This window comes from Ursus americanus, chromosome 18, assembly GCF_024610735.1.
Source record: "Ursus americanus isolate L20-20 chromosome 18, mUrsAme1.1.p, whole genome shotgun sequence".
Classification (NCBI taxonomy): domain Eukaryota; kingdom Metazoa; phylum Chordata; class Mammalia; order Carnivora; family Ursidae; genus Ursus; species Ursus americanus.
In genome coordinates this window covers 36,400,769-36,408,364 of record NC_142144.1, presented here as the reverse complement: position 1 = coordinate 36,408,364, position 7,596 = coordinate 36,400,769, and positions in this window count along the sequence as shown.

The window sequence follows — 7,596 nt, the reverse complement described above, 5'->3', positions numbered from 1 at the left end:
GCAGGCGATCTCTGTACTAAGATAGCAAGTGGGCAGAAACCTGAAGGCACTGAGTGAGCCACGTGCAGAGCGTCGTAGGTAGAGGCACCAGCAAAGACGAAGGCTCTGAGGTAGGAATGTGCTCGTGTGTTCGGCCGAGTCTGGTTTAGCCAGAGCCTCGTGAGCCACGGAAACGGAGTAGACGGAGATCCAAAAGGTGGAGAGGACCTTGCAGGCCAAGAGCAGAGACTTTGAGGTAAATTTTACTCTAAGAGACAGTCAGCATTGGAGAGCTTTACACAGTTGTATCATGCCGCGGACTTCACTTTTTTTCTTGAGAGAGAGCGAGCACACATGAGTGGGGAGGGGCAGAGGGAGAAGAGAGCGAATCCTAAGCAGGCTCCATCTCAGGACCCTGAGATCATGACCCGAACAGAAATCAAGAGTCAGGTACTTAACTGACTAAGCCACACAGGTGCCCCTGAACTTGACGTTTTTAAAAGATCACTCCAGGCAGCTTTGGGAACAGACTGTAGGGAGAGGGCATGTGAATGTGAGGAAGCTGGAGACCAGTCAGGTGAGAGATGATGTGGCTGGGACGATGGAGGCAGCAGTGGAGTTGATGAGAAGCAGATATTTAAATTTTATTTATTTTATATATTATATACATTTTTATATATTATATATACATTTTATACATATACATTTTTATATATTTATATATTATATATACATTTTATATATATTTATACACTCATTATATATATATGTGTGTGTGTATGTATATATATATATATATTTTTCTTTTTTTAAGCAGTTAGATTTTAGATATATTTTGAAATCTACCTGACAGGAAATACTGATGGGTTGGATGTGGGATGTGAGAGAAAAAGATGAGTTAAGGATGACACCAAGGTTTTTGGCCTGAGCAACTGGAAGACTGAAACACCATTTACTTGAAAGAAATCAGAAAGTGGTTGGGGAAGGGCAGGATGGGAGCCTTGGTGAAAATTTATTGGTTAGAGGCTTGAATGAACTTTCTGAGGTCAAGGAAATGTTCTATGCCTTATCTGGAGAGGTGGCTGTCTGGGTGTATACGCTGTGAAAACGCAATGAACTGAATATTTAATAACTGCATTTTATTTTACATAAATTATGCCTAAACACAACCCCCCAGTGGAATTTACCTTTTTTTTTTTTTAAAGATTTTATTTATTTATTTGACAGAGATAGAGACAGCCAGCGACAGAGGGAACACAAGCAGGGGGAGTGGGAGAGGAAGAAGCAGGCTCATAGCGGAGGAGCCTGATGTGGGGCTCGATTCCAGAACGCTGGGATCACGCCCTGAGCCGAAGGCAGACGCTTAACGACTGAGCCACCCAGGCGCCCCACCATTTGTTGATATGAGGAAGCCTTAAGAAAAAAGGGGTTTACTTTATTTTTTGTGTGTGTTTTTTTTTAATAATCTCTACACCCAACGTGGGGTTTGAACTCGTGACACTGAGATCAAGAGTTGCATGTTCTTCTGAGCCAGCCAGGAACCCTAAAAGGATTTTACTTTAAAGGTTACACATGAGTGGGAATGCCATCCATCTGGAAGCTATTGAGGTCCAAGGCTGCTTTGGGGGCAATCCTCCCATCTCTTTCATGGGGTCTCTGCATCTCCCTAAGCCTCTGCATCTACATCACTTTTTTTTTTTTTTAAGATTTTATTCATTTATTTGAGAGAGAGAGAGAGAAGGAGCCAGGGGAGGGGTAGAGGGAGAGGGAGAAGCAGACTACCTGCAGAGCGTGGAGTCCAACTTGGGCTCGATCCCAGGACCCTGAGATCATGACCTGAGTCAAAATCTGGTCAGATGCTTATCTGGCAGATCCACCCAGGCGCCCCTACATCACTTTCTTCAGGCTTGATAATCAAGAAAACAAGCCTGATTTGTAGCATTTGCTGATTTCTGTGATATAAATATTCCCACCACACCTATTTCAAGCTACAGGACACATTAAGCTACATCAAGTTACAATATAATCCTGATGGTGGTATGAGGTAATGGAGAACACAGACTCCAATGCAGGCAAGTTTCTTTGCCCAGTGAGCCTCGGTTTCCTCATCTGTAAAATGAAATGATAATAACTAATGCTTCCTCCACAGGGTTGTTGTGAAGATTTAATGAGTTGATATATGAAAAGCACTCAGAGCAGAGCCCAGCATTATGTACCTTTTAACTGTTATTAGCTCTGCTCTTAATTTATTTGTGTGACTTCGGGCAAAACCATTCGTCTCTCTGGATCTTAGTTCCTTTATTTGTAAAACAAAGAGGTTTATTATGTATAATCTTTGAAGTCCTTCCAGCTCTAGAAATCTTAGGGCCATCTATGACTCCAGTTAAAGACAAATCTCAGCCTCCCTTTCTTTTCTTTTCCTTTTTTTTTTTTAAGATTTTATTTATTTATTTATTTGAGATAGAGTAAGCAAGAGAGAGCGAGCATGAGCGGGGCGGAGGGGCAGAGGGAAAGGAAGAAGCAGGCTCCCTGCTGAGCGGAGAACCCGATGTGGGGGCTCAATCCCAGGACCCTGGGACCACGACCCGAGCCAAAGGCACATAGACACCTCGCCAACTGAGCCACTCAGGCGCCCCATCTGGTTTTCAAGCACTTTCCCTGAAATCACCGGTATAAGGCACCTCAGTGGTACAAGAGACAGCCAGGTGAATTCTGTCCAAAATAAATTCAGCCCCATGTGTAGAGTTAAAATTAACGGTCAGCTTTGGTCTCAGCGTGGGAAAACTTCTTCAGGCCAAAAGTTTCCAGCATCTGGGACTTCTTCACTGCAACTGGCAGCTCCAGGTGCTGGTCAGGCTGCCTCATTTGCATGCGGGCCAGGTGCCTTTGTTTAAGAACTTCCTGATTCTCGTATGGTGACTAACATAATATAATAAAAAATCATTAAAAAAAAAAAAAGAACTTCCTGATTCTCCCCTGCTAAGGAGGTGCTGAGGGAAATGTTTTCTTTTTTCTTTTTCTTCTTTTTTTTCCTTTTCTTTGTTTTAATGGAAAGAAACAGAAATAAAAAGAAGGAAAAAATACAGAGAGAGACTAGATATATAGAAATAGATGAAAAGAAACAAATTGAGAAAAAAGCATTAGGAGAAAATTCTTTTTTTTTTTTTAAAGACTTTATTTTGAGAGAGAGGGCATGAAGTGGGGGGACGGGGAGAGGGAGAGAGAATCTCAAGCACAGTCCATGCCAAGCACAGAGTACAAGGGAAGGGATACCTGACAGGGGTCTGCAGGGACCCTGCTTTTAGGAAGGTGGACTGTACCATGGGGAATAAACACTCTCACATCCCTCTCCTTCTTCCCCCTCGTCTCCATTGGCTAAATATAATCAAAAGCTAGGGTCAAGGAACCTTGTTATTAAGAGACAAAATAGAAGCACTGAGGAGCACAGAAAGCAGATCTTGAGGGGTACAAGGAAAGCATACCTCTCATCATTTTATTTACTGGAATTTCTTTTTCTTTTCTTTGTTTTAAGATTTTATTTATTTGTCAGAGAGCGAGTGAGCACAAGCGGGGAAGGGGCAGAGGGAGCGGGAGAAGCAGGCTCCGTGATGAGCAAGGATCCCGATGCAGGACTCGATGCCAGGACCCGAGCTGCAGGCAGATGCTTAACTGACTGAGCCACTAAGGCGTCCCTGGCATTTCAAACAATGCTGTTTATGCCCCGCTGATTTCGCTTGAAAGTGCAACAGAGCAAACCACCAGGAACTAAGACACAACAGGAGTCAAGAAAACTATGGGTGGCGCTCCTGCTCAGCAGGGAGTCTGCTTCTCCCTCTCCTTCTGCCGCTCCCCCCACTGGCGCTCTTGTTCTCTCAAATAGATAAATGCTTCTCCCTCTTCCTCTGCCCCACCCCCTCGTGATCTCTCTCTCAAGTAAATAAATAAAATTATTTTAAAAATGTAAAAAGCAAGCTCAGTTCCTGACCTTAAGGAGCCTGAGTCAAGTGTTACGGAGAGTGAGTCCTGACCGTAGGTGACCACTCCTGGAGAGCTGTGCAGTGGTGCCGGGCGGGGAAGACTCCTCTCAGAGCACAACTTCCTGCACGATCAGAAGTGACCCAAGCTATAGGAGAGACTGGAGCCTCTGTTCTGGGACCTGTGACGAGATAGGTTGGTGGAATCTGAGGGAAGCCTGGAGCTCCACCCCCCACCCCCTCCAGAGTAGTTACCTGTCCAAGGATTTCTTGACTTCACGGTTCCCTTTGGCGGTATCTTGTCCCCCCTCCCCCACCCCTCCAACTCCCTTCCCTGAAGCTAAAGGAGTCTGGGGTGGAGCCAAGACTCCCAGAAGCCAGTTAAACCAGTTCCTGCGGGCCTGAACACGCCCTGCTGAGGAATAGCCCCTGCAGAGCACTACTGTCCCCAGCTGTAGCCACAGCCAGCAGAGACCTGGGGTGGGCAAAGAACTCAGGGAAAACACAAGATCAGCACTTCCTCCGAACACAGGTGGACCCAACCTGGACCTATAGATGCCGAGGCCTTGCGGGTGGGGCAGAGCTGATGCTGGTCACCCCCTAACCCTGGTCAGCAATGGCAGAAGTAGGACTATGAAATGTATGAGTACCAATGTCTCTCTCTAATTCTCCCAGCTCAGCTCTTAGCAGAGTTCTTAGTGTTATCTGAGAAGCTGCCTGTCAAGGTCTCAGAGAGCCCAGAGCTCTCTCCAGCGTTGCTTAGGCCCCCTGTGTCTTGGGGGAAGGGCCACACAGGGATTCTTTCTCCAGCATGGGCAGTCTGGCTAAGCCTCTCTCCTCTCTGGTTAAAAGCGGAGGTGGCAACCAGGAGGGATACAGAGGCTTATGGTTCCTGCTTTGGTAAAATCCTGGCTGGATGCTCGAGGACTTGAAGCTTTTTGTCAAAGTAAACACCAGCTAGTCGCTATGCTCCTGGCTGCCCCAGAGTCACAATCATTTGGACTGAGCTTAAGTGAAGGAGACCTGCCATATCCCTGGGCCTGTGAAATCTCAACAGATGGCTCAGGCTGTTGGGAGCCGTGGGAACGCTTTACAGTTGTGCTCTATTTCAAAGCACCTTCGGATCCCTTATCGGGGAAGTTCACAATCAACCCAGACAGATTCAAACACCTTACAGCCAAAGAGCTGGTTAATCATTAGAGACAGGATTTAACGAGAACAGACCCAGCACTTTTCCTCCAAGCTGCCTCCTACCTGATTTTTAACTACACACACACGCACACATGTACACATACCTTTGAGAAGTTGTGTGTATATCTTTTTGTAAAGAATCTGTTCATAAATGTAAAGAGGAACTTGGTTTAAGGATTGCTACTCCGAAAAGTTCCTTAGAGCAAACCCACCCCCAAACAAACAGCAAAACTCTCCTTCAAGACTGATACTAAAGCTCTGCCTGCCCCTTCTCTTTCCCTGCCTTGGTCAGCGGGAAGCCTGCTTCTCCCTCTGCCTGTGTTCCCTCTCTCGCTGTCTCTCTCTCTCTGTCAAATAAATAAATAAAATCTTTATTACCGAAAAAAACCCCCAAAACCCCACTTACTAAGCATATCTTGGCTCACACTCTGTACTGAGTTAATGCAGGGGTGGTACCTCCAGAGTTTGGGAACTAAGTTCTGGCTCCCCCTACTGGGTGGATGATGGATTCATTGGCCCAAAGGAGAATTTACCCAGTCTCCTCAGAAGTTTCTGGATCTCTCAGGAAAATCTTGTATTTGCCTGTGCTTGGAAAGACCCCAAAAAACAAGGATCCCTGTGAAGGAGTGTGATCATGGAAGATTTTCTAGAAGATTAGGACCTGAGCTTGAAGGATTTTGACAGGAGTTTGTTGTGAGTAATTTCTTTTTTGATTGCGAGCAGTTTTGACAAGGAAAGTGCCCTGTGAGTTGAGAGGATGAATGAGCTAGCTGGTTTAAGCAGAAAGTTCATACCAAAGGAAAGGAAGTGAGGGATTTTTGTTTTAGGTTTTTGTTTAGTCTTGTTTTAAGTAGGCTCTATGCCTAAAGTGGGGCTCAAACTCATGAGCTTGAAATCAAGAGTTGAGTGTTTTACAGACTGAGTCAGCCAGGTGAGTGAGTGAATGAATGAATGAATAAAAACATGACCACAATATCATTATCATACCTAGAAAAAGTAACAATCACTACTTTTAAAAAGTTTTCTTTCTTTTTTTTTTTTTTAAAGTAATCTCTATGCCCAACATGGGGCTTGAAATCACAATCTAGAGATCAGGAGTTGCATGCTGTACCGACTGAGTCAACCAGGTGCCCCAACAATCATTATTATTACCTAATAACCTAATATCCAGTGTTGATTTTCTTTTTACAATAGCATTGTTTTGCATTGTTTTGAATCAGGATGTAAACACCATCTACACATTACATTTGCTCGATGTCTGTCTCAGGTCTCCCTTAATCTATTGCAGTTGTCTTTCTTCTTGCTATTTGTTTGTTGGAAAAAAACAGGTCATTTCCCCTACGTCCTGGATTTGATTGTTTGCATCCCCATTATGCCATTAATATGTTCCTCTAGCCACTGTATTTTCTTTCTTTTTTTTAAAGATTTTATTTGTTTATTTTTGCGAGAGAGAGAGAGAACGAGTAGGGGGTAGGGAGAGAGGGGCAGAAAGGGAGAAGCAGACTTCCCACTGAGCAGGGAACCCGAGCAGGGACCCTGGGATCATGACCTGAGCCAAACAGAAGCTTAACTGACTGAGCCACCCAGGCACCCGCCACTGTATTTTCTTAGAATTGATGGATCTGTGCTTGTTTAGATCAAGTAACAAGATTACTTGTTAGTGATGCTGTTAACTTCCTATCACAGGGGTGCCTGGCTGGCTCAGCTGGTGGAGCATGTGACTCTTGATCTTAGGGTTGCAGTTTCAAACCCCATGTTGGGTATAGAGATTACTTGAAAATAAAATCTTAAAAAAACGAAAACAAAACTTCCTATTGCAACCCTTCAGGAGGCACATAATATCTGGTGGTCTCTCTTTCAGTGATGAGATTAACCAGCAAATATATTTTTTTGAAGATTTCATTTATTTATTTGTCAGGGAGAGAGACAGACCATAAGCAGGGGGAGCAGCAGGAAGAGGGAGAAGCAGGCTCCTAGCTCAGGAGCCCAATTCAGGACTCGATTCCAGGACCCCGGGACCATGACCTGAGCTGAAGGCAGACGCCTAGCTGACTGAGCCACCCAGGTGTCCCAACCTGCAAATATTTTAAGTAGGCTCCATACCCAGTGTGGAGCCCCACATGAGGCTTTAACTCACGACCCTGAGTTAAAGACCTGAGCTGAGATCAAGAGTCTGATGCTTGGGAGCGCCTGGGTGGCTGGGTCCATTAAATGATTGACTCTTGATTTTGGCTCAGGTCATGATCTTAGGGTTGTGGGATTGAGCCCTCCATCGGGCTCCCCACTTGGTGAGGAGTCTGCTTGAGATTCTCTCCCTCTCACTCTGCCCCTTCCCCTGCTCGCATGTGTGTGCATTCTCTCTCTCAAATAAATAAATCTTAAAAAAAAGAAAAAGAGTTGAATGCTTAACTGACTGAGTCACCCAGGTACTCCATGACCTGCAAATACTTTA